Consider the following 14143-nt stretch of genomic DNA (forward strand, 5'->3'; position numbering starts at 1 on the left):
TTTCCATGTCGCAGTATAGCTTGCAGTTTGTTTGTTTTTTTTAGTGTTTTGCTGTTAAAAGCTATAAATGCTGAATTAAACATCCACAAATATTATACTTTTTTAAAATTCTTTTAAATTTTTAAACTAGAAAAGATGCAAAACTGAGTTTTTGAGGGAGAAAAAGGAATCATTCTGGTTCAAAGTCTAGTTTGACTGTAGCAAATTACATTTTTTGGTATTTTTAATGTCATTTCAACAGCACATCTATTAATTAATATCATGTACGTAAAGCACCTTTTTATCATTATATCCTTTAATAAAAAGGCCATCTGATTCTCCCGTCTCAACAGCCGGTGTCACAGTCAATCATTCAAAAGGGTAATTATATGACATAGCTACACTAAAATACCTGCAGTCCCTTAATAGGATCTGAGCCATTGAGATCCAACCTTAAGCTTCCATCCCAGCCCCTACCACTCATCTGAGTGCCGTAAAGCTGCCAGAGGAAACAATACTGCCTCTCTCCTCACCACTGAGGTTAATGGCAAATGGGGCTATGGCTGCCGGTGATATTGTTGGATAAATGATTATTGATTAGGTAAAGGTTGAGCTAATCATTAGGCTTCATCCATTTTACGGACTCTCTCCGTGACCTTTCTGCCTGGCCCTCTTGGATCACCAGGATTTCTCCATACGATGATTTGATCGCTTCGCAGACGGGCACAGGGGAGGAAAGAGAGGGGGAGGAGGAGGAGAAAAAGCAAAGGCAGATTATTAGTGGAAAGGAGCTGTGAAGGAGGAGATGAGGGTGTGAGTGTGCAGATATGAGGCTGATGCGGACGATGAAAAATACTGCACCTGTCCACTGAATGTGCAGCATTTCATTTTCTTTGCACACTTACTTGCAAATTGTATGTTTCTATATGAAAGAAAGATATTGGGTGGATGTAGTAAGTGTATACTTTTAATTCGGACAATATTCCTATGTAGCTTCTAATTCCAGTAACCCTGATTTTGAATATATGTGTGCAGATGTACAGTTTAGGTGCTGGCAATTCAGATATTTCTGATTTGTATCTAGGCAAACATTACAATCTTTTATGAAGCAATTACAGGAAAAGTTTAAAATTCCTCAAACACATTTTAATTAACTGTCAAAATGGAAGTTATTTGAACTGAATTCAATATTATATGCAGTTACACATTTCAGAAAGTAAATACGCTGAGAATCTAATAGTAATCTAAACATGAATGTATGAACTAAATACGTGACCAACTGCTAATAAAGCACAAGACCACAATGAATATTAAACACGGTTGGGAACAGGATTGTTATGTTCACTACTACAGGGTATATTTTGATGCAAGAAGTGATCTTTTCAATGTTACAAAGTAAAAGATAGAAAACAAACTCCTTTTTAATTATTAAGGTAGGTTAAACCTAAAATGATTTAATTAATCTGAGTTTCTCTAAAAGTTTATGCATCCTATGAGTAGTAATAAAAAACCTTAGGTTCAAACCCATCGTTAGTTGAACTAATACACATACAGTATCTGTGAAGCTAGGTTAAAATTCAAGTTCAAATTCATCATTTAATCTGCCCCTGCAGCTTCTCAATAGCAGCCTTCTTGAGTTACAGTATTTCATATTGAGCCGAGCGTACAGGCTAAGCATTAGATACACTATAGGCAGAGTGAAAACACCCAATATGAAACATCCGCTCTGAAACCTTGACATGGTGACAAGGAAATGCCTCGCTCCTAACAGCTCTATTTATTGAATTGTAGCGAATATTCCTGGCAGCGGGACTTTAACCAAACCCAGACTGGAGCTCACATCTGCACCCAATCAGCAGAGAGAAAACCCCTCTGTTCCTTCTCCGTTCCATTTACTCACCCAGCCCAGCACTGGGAAACAGAATGTTTATTTGAAGTAATACTTTACTCTGAACTACTGGATGGCAATACGTTAGATTTTCATTGCTGCATGCAGAATTTGTTCTGGAGAGTAATGCAGAACATGATTCTCTCTCTCTCTCTCTCTCTTTAGGCTACAATAACCGGAAACTGTTGTTGGTCAGAATTAAAAACACAGGGTCAACATATTAGCACCTTTTTCTCCAGTTTGCTTGTGCCAGTCATCTTACTCAGTTATGAGTTGGAGCTAGTCTAAAGCCTGAAAGGGTCTGAACTGTTGTGATGCCAGCACATACTGGATATTTCGTCTGCTTTTTACTTTCTTTTTACAATTTATTTAAGGCATCATAAATCTGTGGTTCATGGGGCTTTTTAAAAGTGGGAGCACTTTTAAGAAAAACACATTTCTGCACACAAGGCAAACGATGTATAATACAGTGCAGTGCTGTAAAATGCAAATAACACGCTTTGCATCTAAAATCTTCACTTTTATTGACTTTTCCCTGTGTTATTTAAACACTGCAGGACACAGTAAAAATGTATTCACATATGTCGCTGCACAAGTCTGTTGCGTTTACAAGCCAACAAACTCCCCCACTTCTTTGACAGGCGGGCCTGGTGGTCAGCGCTGTGGTAAGCCCAGTCCTTTGCAAGCAGGACTTCAGAGTGATGGGAAACATACAAGTTTGAGGATGTAGAATACAGTACGAATACAGTATGTACAAACAGAATATACATAAAGGCCTACACACACACACACACACACACACACACACACACACATACAACCAGTGAAAAACAAACACATGCATTCATCTTCCATAAGCATTTGCAAAACCAGCATGCTGTTCAGAAAATAATGAAAGACAGCTTATACAGCAGGTGAACAACTGAATGAATTGAACAGGCAATGCATGTAAACATAAACATAAAAGTGCTTCTTTATTATATCATAGTTCTTGCATGGGACACAGACCTGGACAAAGACATTGAATTATAAGGTTCTATCTGCAGCCCATATTGGGGTTTCACATCGTAAAAATAGTAAATGATCAAAGTAAGACGCACTCTAGACACAAAAACCTACCACATCTTTATTTTATTTTTATTTTTTTCAGAAGAAGTGTGCAGGTAAAACCTTTCAATACTAAGAACAACATTTCTGTTTGGAATTATAAGACACTGCTTCGCAATTAATAACTTCAACAGTGCAGTCTTATTCATCTTAAAACACAAAATCAATGTATTACTTACTGAAAGGAGTTACACATATTAGGGATTGATCAATTTGGAAGTGATATGCACCTTGCAAAAAAAAAAAAAAATACATTTTAGTGTCAACATTTTGAATAATCAGCACTAGGATGCAAATTAGTAATATTTCCAGTTATCTCTACATTTATTTAAAAACTTAAGTTACTAGTTCCTTTGCAGACTCAGATTAGTCAGTGTTGAAGGCTATACTTGTGATGCATGAGTAACCATCAGATAGTATTGTGGGTGGAACATTGAGTGAGACCACAGAGTGGTGACTGCAGACAGAGAGGATGCTGCATCAGGGACAAAATTGTTCATTTTTAAATTAATTTATTTTACCTGCAGTCTGACACATAAAAAACTGTCTACCGACCAGAAAATGCTGAATATAGGCCCATATAATATGCAAGGCTGATGATTGGTTAATCCCTAACACATACCTCACTACACATTTAAAATAAATAAATGGAGAGGGAATTGTAAAAAATTGCACAGAAGTCATCAACTGACTTTGACAGCTTTCTGTCCTTGTTCTTCATTTTGTTACATGTGTCTGCTGCTCTGCTTTTCGCTATTCTTTTGGTCTCTTCTCTGCTCAAGAATTTGCATCTTTTGCCTCAACAAGCTCAGGTCATCACCATCAGTGTCTCCGCTCTGTCTGCAGCAGTAGAGGAGTTATGAGGAGACGTGAACTGTGTTAGAAGCACTGTAGAGTTAGCTTCAGATCACTAAAATATTCTGCAATTATTTGGCAAGAAACTTGCATTTGTCTCAGATTCCTGTAGGTTTTGGACTTAACTCGACAATATCTAGACTTACTAATCAAAACAGGAATTATTGCATATAACAATTGAGCTGAGCTGTCCAACTGTCCAGACCTTAGAAGCCAGAGGTAAAAGTGAGCTTTTCACAAGTTCAAACAAGATTACAAAATGACTATTGACTTAGTTGGCATTTGTATCCGTGTCATTCATGATGCCTTCAATAAAATCATCAATTTTGAGTTTCTGATTGAGAAACGTCTGATTGTGCACCGTTCTATGATTTTTAACCTCCTTTAACCTCAATTAACAAAGCAAGGCAACATGGTAAAGAGGCTGAACAATATTAGTCCACACGTGCACTGATTGGCTTTGCAGTTGTAACCATATAGGTTCCAACTCTTAAAGGAAGTTTTGAAATATAATAATAATAATAATAATAATATTTTTTAATTTAGATTTTGTAATTTGTAACTGATGTTACAAAATGCTTTCACAAGAAAAATATCTGAGAGATGTCTGTGGTTATCTGTCCCAGAAATGTATGTAGATATATCTAATTAATTTTAATTACTTGATACTTGATGATCCCCTTAGTCTAAGTTTTTAACTTTGTTTTGAGTTTTTAACTGCAGTGTGTAGGATTTAGTGGTATCAAGCGGTGAGGTTGTGGATTCCAACAAACAAAATACCCCTTTTTCACCCTCCCCTATGGTGGCCTCTAAAAATGCAAAAAACATGAAAGGCTCTTGCTAGAACCAGTCGCTGGTTTGTTGGTTCTGGGCTACTGTAGAAACATGCGTTGCTAGATGGTGGATTCCAATTCTTACACACTGAACAATTAGGTGTTAGCATGCTGACACATTAAACTAAGATTATGGACACCACAAACATTATACCTGCTAAACATCAGCATGTTAGCATCGCCATCGAGCATGTTGCCATGCTTGCTATAGCATTAGCATTTAGTCAGATGAAAGTCATAAAATTCAGATAGAACCTTATAATTCTGAGGTCACAGAATCACTTTAATAAAGTTGCATGTCATGTGGTTATGTTTTAGATTCATTGCTCTCCTCTAAGCATCTGAGCTGGCACAGTGCTGAAAGTACTCATACACATACTGAGACTTGCAGATGATTCGCAGACAAAGCGATGTGATCTCATAGTATATTGGTTTATTCCTCTACAGGCTACTTTGGAGGTGAAAGCCAATTCATCTGCACTTCTTGTCACATGGCCTCTCTTTGCCAAGAAGAGAAATCCTTCACATATTGCTCACCGTCTGAATAGCGTCACTCTCTCCTTCCCTCGTCCTCTGTCCTGTATTCCTTTCTCTCCCTCTTTTCTCCCCTTGCTTTCTTCACCTCCTCTACCCCTGCCGTCTTTCATTTAAATATTTCATCCAGTTGTCTCGCGGCTTCTGCGGCTTGCCAAGTGTCATCTAGATCCCAGGGCCCGACACTAAAGTGGAGCATGGAAGTCATTTTTAGAGGCGTGTGTGTGAGAAGGAGGGAGACAAAAAGAGAAAAAGGAAAGGGGTGGGATGAGAAGGAGTAGCAGCTCGTCTGGGGTCTGAGACATCGGGTGGTGATAAGAAGTGAAAAGGTGGAGAAGACATGGGAGTGATAACTAATGTACTTCCTGTGTACTTCCTCTTCTCCCCTGTCAACCCCTCCCTCTGCCAACATCCCCTCTCTCCTTCAGCATAAAAGATATAACTGATGTGTGATGCATTGTGTGTGTGTGTGTGTGTGTGTGTGTGTGTGTGTGTGTGTGTGTGAATCTGGGGTGATCTGAGATCTGACATGAGTTGGTCTGTGCGTGAATATGGGATGTACATTTATGTGTCTGTCGGACAAACTGATGGCTGATGTGGAGAGAGGTGTGTGTGTGTGTACGTGTGTGTGACTAACTGATGGTTGGTGTGGAGAGAGGTGTGTGTGTGTGCGTGTGTGTGTGTGACTACTAACTGATGGTTGATGTGAAAGTGGCGTAGTGAGGGATGACATGGACAGATGGGAGAACGAAGGAGGAGAGATGAGTGAAACTTCTACTTAGTAGAGAGTGATGCATTCCCTCCGTTTAACAGATGAGTGTGTTCCTTTGCACTTATGGGTGTGTGCGTGTCTGTGTGGGTGCATATGGTTTCTCATACCACTAGTAGACTGTTGGTTCCAGCCGAGGTCAAATGCACTGGATCATAACGACTGATCTCGCAAATCTGCACACCAACCTGCAAAACAAAGAAAAAGAAGCAGAGAGTGCTTGGGATGAGATTGTGACCACGAAGTACCAATCTGTGTTATCCTCTCGTCCTCGCCGTAACACCAACTCTTGTTGTAGTTTAGATCGTAGTTGTGAAAACACGACGACAAACACGGTTTGCCTTTTAACACATTTCTTCCTGCGTTGTCAGGTAGCTCAGCCCTCCTGACATGAGCCGCCTCCTGCTACAACCACATAAACCAGGGTACAGTATGAAACGCCACGAGCGGTAAAATCACATCGTCTGTACATCCTTGTTTCCTGCAGAGAGGGACGCCTCATCCCAAGTGTGAACGAAAGTCATGCTTCTGTCGCTACTGCGTAGGCTGACTGGCTTACAGCGTTTTATAAATAGAGCAAAGATAGAGAGCGGTTTAATAGAGTAATTATAGAACACGTAGCCATGGTGTCCACTTGGTCACAGTTACTAATGCAGTACCTGTGTACTGTATATTATCAGTATTAGTAGTGTGAAATAGTGTCAGTTGCACAACATTTTTAAAATCTTTTCACATGCTTTTAAATCTGTTCTACAGAACTAAGACTGTTGTCTTTTTGGCTTACAGTGATCCTGGTCACTGATCTCTCCATAAATTTTTTTTATAAAAATGTACATCACATGCGGTGTTGTTCCCAGAGAAATCCTGCATCATTTCCAACAGCACCCAACAATAGTGTGAGAGGGCATGAAATTGAGACATTTAAATTCTGAAGTTGCTCCCGTCAGCACCAGATGAAGGACAAACCTTTGTTTCAGACAGAAAATAAGGAGTTTTGTTCAAACAGGCTGTTGGTTTGGATTCATTGCATTGGTGTATTTCTCTAGCCCAGTGGCCAAGAACCACACAAGGATGAGATGAAAAAACAAACAACAAAAATTTGCTCTGTGAATTTTTTTTTTGCTTTCCAGACTATTCTCTGTTTTCTTTCGTCTTGTGAAATATCCAATCATTTTAACTGTAAAGGCCCTTAATAAAACTTTCAAATGAAGCAGTCTAATAAGAGAAAATCAGACTATCTGTTATCTATTCTATTTTTCTATTCGCATGTTTCTTAATTAAAGGCCTATAATGATTAAACATACACATGAGTGCCTGGAATTGGAGTCTTTTATGACCTCAACCACGCATGGTGAATCATTTTTTCCTTTTATAAAAATGACTTGTACTCTGTAATGTAGTGTTGAAGAACAATTTGCTCATAAACATTCATTTGAGCAATAGAAATTGAATGAAAAATGAAAAGCAGTATAATAGTATCATCACGGCTATGTATGTGAAAATTCAAAGTTTAACAAAATGTTTAATGTAACAGAGTAAATAAAGTTCATCAGAATGTGAGTGGTTTTAAAAACAAATTATTTCACTTCATTATCATTTGTCATTACGGAAAAAAGCTGACCACAACCAAGAAGTTTTATGATTACAGCTGTTCCGGTAAATTATTCAGATCACAGTCATGATGACACTTTGTTAGGAAATGTGTTGAACTCACTGTCAGAAATACACTGAGACACAGAGAGGTGGTCTGACATGTCGGCCGCATGTCAGTACCAATAGAGCAAGCTTATATAACTATGCAAACAGTACTAATCTATGTTTTATTTTTTTTCATCTTGTAAGTCTCTATTTATTTGCTTCTCACACACACACACACACACACACACACACACACACACACACACACACACACAATAAATGACCAATGTGTTTCTGTGTGTATGACGTTTTCTGTTCCGCTTGCCAGGCTGCTCACTGACCCCCCATATGTGTGTTCGACCTTTCAACTCTGCTCTTTCCCCTCAGGAGAAAGACCCTGCGCTCTGATGCACCTTTGTACGTCCAAACACACACACACACTCACACACACACACTGATCCATCCTTTGAGTGTGTGGATTTAGCCTTGCGGGGCTGACTCCGGCTTGTGCTCATCCACAGTAACAGATAAAAGGATATATCACTTCCTCAATCCCTAAAACCACAAGTGTGGGCTGCTGGACACACACAAACACACACATACATGCCAGGCACTGAGCTCCTGAGTCCCCAGCTTAGCACTTGATCCTCTCTCTGGGAGGCTGACACTTCAGAGGGAAAGCCTTCACAAACTCCTCTGGACTGTACACACACACACACACACACACACACACACACACACACGCTCAGACCCTTCATGGAACATACAGTGTATGTGTAAAGCCTCGGAGGCCTATTCATGGTGATCTGCTGGTCAGCATCTGTTTACTGTCGAGAACGCTGCTTCCTATTTCCACGACCATCACTCATCACTTGCACCGATGAGAATCTCATCGTTTGAGGTGCAAGGGACACATTGAGAAAATCACGCCAGTAAACAATCCTCTGTGTCACTAAATATCCTAAAGCTAGGACGACTCGCTGTGTGCAGATGGGGAAAATAATTTGAGCATATTGACCCCTCCACTTGCCTCCCCCGAGGAAGGGCAGATAGTCGCCCGTTCAGCCCAGCAGTGAAGCCCTAATTCAGACAGGCGTGCAGCAGACGTGGCTCCAGCGCGGATGTCAAGTCAGCTAGCATCCTCTCAGGGCCCAAGGGCACCTGACCGCCAGTTTCTAAGGGAGAAACTGTGGCCACTGCACCCCAGGGTGCCCACTTTTAACAAAGTATCATATCTATCTACTGTTCATGCAGAGGCGAGGACAAGCATATGGACGTTGGTTCAACGTGAGGTCACTGTGAGTTTATGTTAGGAGGGGGAAGCATGCACACACATAGCCATGCACACAGTTCAAGTGCGTGAAAACCTGAAGGTTATTTTAACTGACATGTTTTTCCTGTGGATTTATTGTATGCAGGGTAGGGGAAATGTTATTGCATATTATAACTCCTCCTTTACCCTTTTTCATATAAATAGTTAATATACAACTAACTTAATTTGATAGAATTTTGGTAATGGGTGGCAAATTAAAGGAAAACCCATCAATAAGTGTCTTATTGAGGTGTTGCTCTATCATGAGCCTCCTGCAGCTTTAGTGTTTCCTGTCACAGAATCCACACCTCATTTGGTGTTTGATAATGGTGGTGGAGAGCATTATCTTAATATTTGGTCCAATGTCTTTCATCTGCAAAGGCCATATCATGTAATTATCATTATCTATTATTTTTGGTCACTACCTGTATGTTTTTGGGAAAAAGGTTTTCAGAATCATAGAAAACAAAGGCTTTGTCCACACTGGCTGCTTGTTTGGTTTGTGATGGCTATGTTGCTGAGCTGCTGCAGCGTGGCTCCTGCCTGCCCTATCTGTTAACATGAAGTTTGCCTTTGATAATTATCAATAAATATGAAAACATGATTTTCCTCTCCCCTTGACTAATTTGATTTCCTGATAACCTGCACCTGATAGATCGCTTGTATTTGTAACAGGCACTGGTGACCACCAATAGAATCTCTGAGAATGAGTATACCAGGCAGCACCCACATTGAACTGCAGGTTTTAAGGGACACTGGGATTTAAATATATATTTGGGACTCTTTTAAACTGAATGCATTCCAAAAATTGTTAAATACATTTTAAACTGTTGTACCTTGAAGTTTGGCTCTTTTGGTCTCCTCAGTGTTGCTCTCCACCCGATAAAAAAAGAACCCACCTTAACCTCACATTAAACCCCGCCCCCTTACACACACTGTAGCAGTGCACATTTATATGGAGCATATTTCTATTACTTAATTTTGTTGAGGTAAAGGGCTGAAAAGGGATTTTATGGATATTTTAAAGGTCTAATTTGTAAGTTAATTGATTGTTGAGTCTCATCCCCAACTCAAATACTGACGGTTTGGGTTTCCCAGGTCATCAAATATTGACGCTTTGGATCAGTGGCCAGCCCGAGCTGCCAACCCAGAGTGTCAGATATGAAAAGTTGGGGATGAGACTCAACAATCAGCTATCTTACATATTGGACCGTTAATGTTGATAAAATAATATATCATACATTTGTTTTCAATGTTCTACCTCAGATTGGTGAAATATTCCTTTGTCCATCAACTCTTTCTCATATTCTGGCAATCAGAATCAGAATCAGAAATACTTTATTCTCCCCGAGGGGACATTGTTTAAATGAGCAATAGTTTAAAACCACAATCAACTGAAAATAACTGAGTCCTATTTTCTACTATATTATTAACAAGTCAGACATAGCATGTAGCATGTATAGAGTCTCCCCAGTTCATACACACATGATCTCTTTCTGGAGCAAGAAGCACCTTATTTCTCTGACCACAATTTTCTTCTATCCTACTATTTCTTTATTCAGAAAGAAAAGAAATATATGATACGATGGAAGTCTTAATAATGTCTGGAAGTCTTAATAATGTGATGCCTAAGAGGAGTGTACCGTATTAAGCTAGGACCAGCAGCTCTGGCTCCTTCTGTTGGTCCATCAGTTCATTGGACCACAAAAATCCATCCATTCATAGGTACAAGAGGTCAAGTGTTTGTGAGGTTGTGAGCATGTGAATGGATGATTGCATATATGCACGTGCGTATGTGGTGGGCTGGTTGCAGCTTTGCATATTTGGGCCTGTTTTATATCTAATCAAAACAGCAATCTTTACCAAACATTGATCAAGTTCTTTGAAAGTCCTAAACAAAACAATGACAGTTATAATTGTTCTTTAGTTGACATGGAGCTACATTTTGTAGGTAAAACAAATGAAAATTCCAATAGTCAACATTTTGCAGATACAGCATATACATTTTGGGATACAGACATGATCACACCTTAAACCACACTTACCCTAAACACTTGTGAAGACCTTGGAATTCCCTCAACTGATTTCTACATTTGTTAATCCTAGCATTAAACCTTATTATAACCCATGATTAACACTAATTCAATACTTTAATCTAAACCTCTCCAATTTAAAAAGATACAGACCCTCCACAGCACATACACATACACACTTACAGCTTGTGTTGTTACACTGAAAGGATCAAATGTCCCTTTTGACACACCAGGGCCTCTCATAAGTGAGACAGCATCAGCATTGTCACTGCAGACAAATGTGTGCTCATTTTCTTTCTCTCGCCCCCTACTTCACTCTCTCTGTAGCTCTCTACCACCATTAAGTTAATCTGTCTCTCTTTCCATTTAGCAGGTATCTAATACGGGTAGCGTAAAGGTGGAAGTGGGTGGAGGAGGGAGGCTTTGGCGCAACAGCATGGAGAATGTCACAGTAAGATAAACACACGGGTGCAGCTCAAGTGGTTTTGGGCTCCACTTGGGCTGACGTGACGAGAGTATTGGCCCGTGATTTGTATCCACTGAAGCTGTCAGCGTGGAGTGGCTCCCACACACTCACTTTACATCCAGAAATACACAGCATTTGACTCCTGAGTGTTTCTGTAACCTAGTGCCATGTTTGTATATAGCAAGCCATATCATCGTAGCAAGTTAGGTGAGCTATTACAGGGCTTTTAATGTTTCACCTGATCCATTACTATCAACCAAACACAAACCATTTTCAGCATTGCATTTTAACATTACTGTCTTATTACATTACATGACATCACATGACATTGAGAGCTGCTCCTTGACCCTACTATTTTGTTGGCTAAAGCTTGTATGGTAATTTTAAAATGTAAGCTATTGATAAATGTGTCTCTTTCTCTCTTTGAAGAGTGTCCATGTGTGTCATGCAAGTCTCAGGACGGCCAGTATAAGGGGGAAGAGACAGATCGTAGCCAATACTTTACATCAGCCTGGCAAGGTAACAGTTAGTGTTAGCCTTGGGTCAGGTTCAGGCCTCAAATTTGGCAGTACGAGGGGTTCAGGTGGATTGGATCTCAAAGGAAAACTATGGATTAATAAACTTGAATCTTATCTCTATTGCTTAACGGTGCAAAAGGCAATTCTAGAGAAAGATAGTTGATTGTTGAGACTTATTCCCAGGTCATCAAATACTGATGCTTTGTGCCCCCCAGGGCTTTGTGCTCAGCCCCCTCCTGTTCACACTGTAAAGCCATGATTGCTCTCTCAGACATCAATAGAACTTTATCGTGAAGTATGCGGACAACGCTACCACCATAGACCGCATTATAAACAACAATGAGAGTTCATATCTGGAGGAAATCAACAGTCTTGCAGAGTGGTGCACAGAGAACAATCTACTTCATAACATCAGCAAAACCAAGCTGATTGCTGATTTCAGAAAAAAGGAGGCACAGACATCAGAGAGAACCTTTCCTTTTTCTGTTACTGTCACGATATGACATATATACAAGATGGTAGATTTTTATTTAATGTCAAAATAATGACATATACCACAACACCAGGTAAAGTTATAACTTCTTGATTTGAAAAGTTATCAACCTTACGTGGCCGATAGGTTAGCAACATAAATTGCTTTAATTCAAGCTAATACATGAACCTGTCAGCCTGCCATGTATTCTTGTGGTCAGAAAGGTATGCAACACCACCCGAAACATGAAAATGTGATATATTTAGACCTGGGTAGGCCTGACTCGGGTACTGAAGCAGTGTAACGTGACATAACATAACATTTCCTGGCACAAATTTAAGTACTGTGGGACCCTCTGTCTAAACAGAAGACCACCATTTTCGGTTGCACTTTATCTTAGAGTACACTAATAAGATGTAATAAGCCATACTTCTTTGTTAAATTAGACAAAATACAAGAAATAAGAGTAAACAAAGTTATACCCTAGTTATAAACCATACACCTAAATCACGCTGTAATTAGAAACTGCACATAATTCATCATTAGACGTAAAATGTATATACTTTGACTACTATTCTGAATTGTATTCTAATTAGAAACCAAATTGGAGATCAGCATATACTATTGCATACAAGATCGTGCAATAGAAAATCAAATGCAATGCCATATCAGATCCAAATATATATTCATCATACATTACCCTGCTATCAAATAACACTATAGACACCACACTTATTGAAAATAATATGGTGAAATAAAGCAAAGACCATTTTTATTTTCTACCTGTTAGACCCTAACTAGACATTGTTATGGTGCTTTCAGACCAAACTCAAAAAGAGAATATTTGCCTTGCGTTACTCATACTCAAGCTGCATCTGGATGGCTGCTGCTTACAGCAGTACCTGACGCTGACTGGTGCCCAGTTCGATGACCTGTTGGCTTGGATCGGTGCCCGTTCAGTCTGAGCAGCAGAGCACCTGTCCATCTGTCTCCAGTGAGTGGCAGTTTCTTAATAGGTGTGTCAAAATCAATAAATACGAACTGTAACCAGCAAGTAGACGTTCACTGAATTAGTCTTACCACATCGGTAGTTACCCCAAACAAAACGATTTTGCTGTGATCCGACTACAATAAGTGGATCAAAATGGTGCGGAAAAAACAACATCATAAGGCCATCTTGTAAAAGGCCTGAATTCATGCTTTGTCAGGTCTGTCAGCCAGACGATATGCAAACAACTTTTAAAATGCTTGTTCCCTGGATAGAGTTTGGATCGATCAGGGCTTTGCTGTGCTGAGACATATTTCCATGACTTACCTGGTAGTCTGACTTCCTCGTTCATTTTCCTCCACGCAAGCTTCTTTTTTTGTCCTGTCTTCGAATATGCTATCACCGCAAACGGCCAGGTTATCCTCTCCTCCTTTGCTGTTCATGAATGTCCAGACATCAGTGACTTTAACATCATGATGTCAATGTGAATGTCAACATAGCATGTTGCTCTGCAAAATAAAGCAAAGACCATCTTTATTTCCTACCTGTTAGACCTTTATTAGACATCCAGTACAATTCCATTTATGCTGCAGTACAGTTTTCTTGTAATGTGTTGCTAATAAACCTCTAAGAAAGTGTAATAAGGTGCTCACAGTGTTGTAATCAGCAACAAATTCCCCTGTATTAAAGTGAAACTATGTTAAATGATGCACAAATAAATGCATCATCCTCTGAGCTCTGTTCTTTGCCT

The 14143-nt window shown here is 39.6% G+C and overlaps 1 long non-coding RNA gene across 1 annotated transcript; it reads right to left on the reverse strand.

Annotated features, from left to right (window-relative positions):
- Nucleotides 1-4449: 4449 nt before the first annotated feature.
- LOC311262652 lies at nt 4450-13895 on the reverse strand. The gene is made up of 3 exons (XR_014623284.1): nt 13720-13895; nt 6076-6153; nt 4450-5381 (listed from the first exon to the last, which is right to left on the reverse strand). It is a non-coding gene; the product is annotated as an uncharacterized lncRNA (long non-coding RNA).
- Nucleotides 13896-14143: the final 248 nt, after the last annotated feature.

This window comes from Pagrus pagrus, assembly GCF_965226575.1.
Source record: "Pagrus pagrus genome assembly, chromosome: 1".
NCBI lineage: Eukaryota > Metazoa > Chordata > Actinopteri > Spariformes > Sparidae > Pagrus > Pagrus pagrus.